At 39.2% G+C, this 3,354-nt stretch overlaps 1 non-coding gene across 1 annotated transcript; it reads right to left on the reverse strand.

Moving 5' to 3' along the window:
- Positions 1-1,780: 1,780 nt before the first annotated feature.
- On the reverse strand, positions 1,781-1,887 carry LOC142168496 (small nucleolar RNA R71). The gene has a single exon (XR_012698354.1). It is a non-coding gene; the product is annotated as a small nucleolar RNA R71 (small nucleolar RNA).
- Positions 1,888-3,354: the final 1,467 nt, after the last annotated feature.

Raw genomic sequence — 3,354 nt, forward strand, 5'->3', positions numbered from 1 at the left:
ACTCTAAAAATGCCAACCCACGAGAATCGACATCCGAACGGCTCGAAAATAGCCAAAAGCAACTGAAAAATATCAAATAATGCCAAAGAAATCATACCCAAATGATAAAGGTCGAATCTTTAATGAAATACTCAAAGCCAACCTAATAGTCAACCACAGCCCGCACCCCAGAGCCTGGCAAAACTCACAAATTCCGATAACCCATTTGAATATTAGTCCAACCATACTAATTTCACTCAAATCCATCTCTGAATCGACGTTCAAAACTTAATTATTAACTTTAGAAAAGTTTTGACAACAACCCCCAATTTCTCATTTTGTTTCATTAATAAAATTCCAAAATCAAAGGTAGAATCATGTAAAATAATCAAATCCGAGTCAAAAATACTTAGCCAAATCAATGTTGTGAAGATCCCTTCCAAAATACCTCATTTCCGAGCTCCAAATCTCAATTTGTATTAAAATGAACCAAAATCTTGATATATCAAGTCTGCCCGGGCACTTCCGCATATGCGGACCCTACAGTCGTATCTTGGGCATCGCATGTGCGACAAATAGCTCGTATCTGTGAGTTCCATTGAAGCCCCAACCTTTCACATATGCAGATCATTTTTCTCTTTTGTGACATCGCAGGAGCAAAGAATGTTCCACATCTGCACACACCCTTCCAGCCTCCCCGCTCACGTCTGCGCTAGAGTGATCGCTTCTGCGATCCCGCAGATGTGCTAAAATCTCTGCACCAACGAACTCCTGCCCAGATCAAGATTGTGCTTATGCACCCCAATGACTACATCTGTGGCTATGCACCTACGCCCAAGGTTCCTCAAGTGCGACCACACCAGATCCCTGCCAAAACCAGCAATATCAAACATGATCTAAAATGGTCTAAAACCCATCCGAAAGTCACTCGAGCCCCGTGGGACCCTGTCTGAATATACCAATAACTTATCAAATCATAACACATACCTTCTCGAGGCCTTAAATAACACATAACAATATCAAAATCACAAATCATAAATCAAATCGAGCTTAATAAACTACTTCAAATTTCCAAATTCCAAACTTACGCCGAACATATCTAAACAACTCAAAATAACCTCAATTTGCACACAAGTTCCAAATGACATAACGAAAATATTCCAACTCTCGAAACTATCATATGAACCTGATAACATCGAAGTCAACTCTCGGTCAATCCTATGAATTTTGTAAACCTTCAAATTTCCAACTTTCACCAAAGAGAGCCGAAACCTTATAGAAATATCCAAATACAAATACGGGCATAAGCTCAAGTCCTAAATAATCATTCGGACCTAATGGAACTATAAAAACTCTGATCCGAGGTCAATACACAAAAGTCAAACTTGGTCAACTCTTCCAACTTAAATCTTCCTAGTTGAGAATTATTCTTCCAAACCAATCTAGAACAACTCAAAAACTAAAACAAGAAATACACGCAAATCATAATACACCATATGAAGCTATTCAAGACCTCAAACTACCAAATTGAATGCAAATGCTCAAAATGACCGGTCTGGTCGATACAATGAGTCTACCACATGAGGATCCACAACAACATATTTTGAATTACTTGTAGATCAAAGATATTAATATCAACAAATGGAGTCACACTGCTTATTTCAGACTCACACTATTTCCTTTCTCTCTGTTGGGCGAAGTAAAAATATGGTTGAAGCTAAAACCAGCTAAGTCCATCACATCATGGAACGATCTAGCTCGGAAATTCTTAACACATTTCTTCCTTTCAGGCAAGACAGGAAAAATCAAAAGTGAAATAGTTGCTTTTCAACAGAGGGAAGGCGAGTCCTTATATTCTACTTGGAAAAGGTTCAAGGGATTGCTTCGAGATTGTCCTCATCATAATCAGACTAATGAGGTGTTGGCTCATACTTTCATAGATGGGTTACACCCTGAGACCAAGATTATGGTGGATGTTACAGCTAGTGGCCTATCGTTGGAGAAAAACTTTGATGAGATCTATGCACTATTGAACAAATTCCCTAAGAGTAATCCAGGTCGGCAAGGAGAAACAAGAAGACATATAGTCGACCAAACCGTTGGGTCCTTAAGTTACATATTGTGTGTGTATTGTCGGCACAAGTGGCTACTTTGGAAAATTAGTTCAATAAAATAGCTATGGCTCTAAATAAATAACAAGCCCAACCAGCACAGCAGGTGTAGGAATTTTGTGAAATTTGTGGGGAAGGCCACATGAGTGATTTATGCCCAACAAATCCAGAGTCAATATGCTTTGTGGGTAATGCAAATAGAGGCCAAGATAACAAGTGTGGGAACACCTATAATTCGAACTGGAGGAACTATCCAAAATTTTCATAGGGTGGAAATCAAGGTGCTCAAAATCAATACATGCCGCAAGCTCCTCAACAAATATTTCGACCACCACAAGTTGAACAGCCCATGAACCCAATGAATAATACTGAAGAGATGCTTAAGAAGATAATGGTTGAGAATCAAAATCAAACAACAGCTATCCGGATTATAGAACGACAAATGGGAAAACTTGCTAGTACCTAAAATACTCGGCGAGTTAGGGCCCTTCCAAATAAAACCAAAGCAAGTTTCAAGGCCCATGTTATTTATGTTACACTGCAGAATGGAAGAGAGTTGGTGGAAGTTCCCACCAAAAAGAAGACACAAGTCACTTTTGTTGAAAAATAGGTTAATGTGGAAGATGAAGCACCATAAGACATTATTGAAGAAAGGCTGATTAAAGTGTCGGTGACAAATCCACCATCACCTATAGTAGCTAAGCCACCGCCCCTTGCCCCCAAAGATTGCAGAAAGTGAAGTACAATGTTGCACATAAGAAATTCCTCGATATTCATATCTCGATTAGTAAACATACAGTTGGCCGAGCTCTATATGATCTTAGAGAGAGCATAAGTCTTATACTGCTATCTGCATTTAGACAATTGAGATTGGCAGATCCTCGACCCACCATATAGATATTGCAATTAGAATATGGATCTTTAGCCAGCCTAGAAGGAGTGATTGAAGATGTGTTAATTCAACTGGGGTCTTTTATATCTCCTTCTGATTTCATTATCCAGAACTATGATCTTGATAAAGAACTCCCATTTATTTTGGGGCGGCCAATTCTAGCCACGAGCTGAGCTATCGGCAGATGACAATGAGCGTGGATTATCACCAAATGGAGTCACACTAGCCTATGTAACACTCACACTATTTCTTTTCTCTTTGTTGGGCGAAGCAAAAATATGGTTGAAGGTAAAACCAGCTAAGTCCATCACATCTTGGAACGATCTAGCTCGGAAGTTCTTAACACATTTCTTCCCTTAAGGCAAGACAGTA

Source organism: Nicotiana tabacum, chromosome 13 (assembly GCF_000715075.1).
Source record: "Nicotiana tabacum cultivar K326 chromosome 13, ASM71507v2, whole genome shotgun sequence".
NCBI lineage: Eukaryota > Viridiplantae > Streptophyta > Magnoliopsida > Solanales > Solanaceae > Nicotiana > Nicotiana tabacum.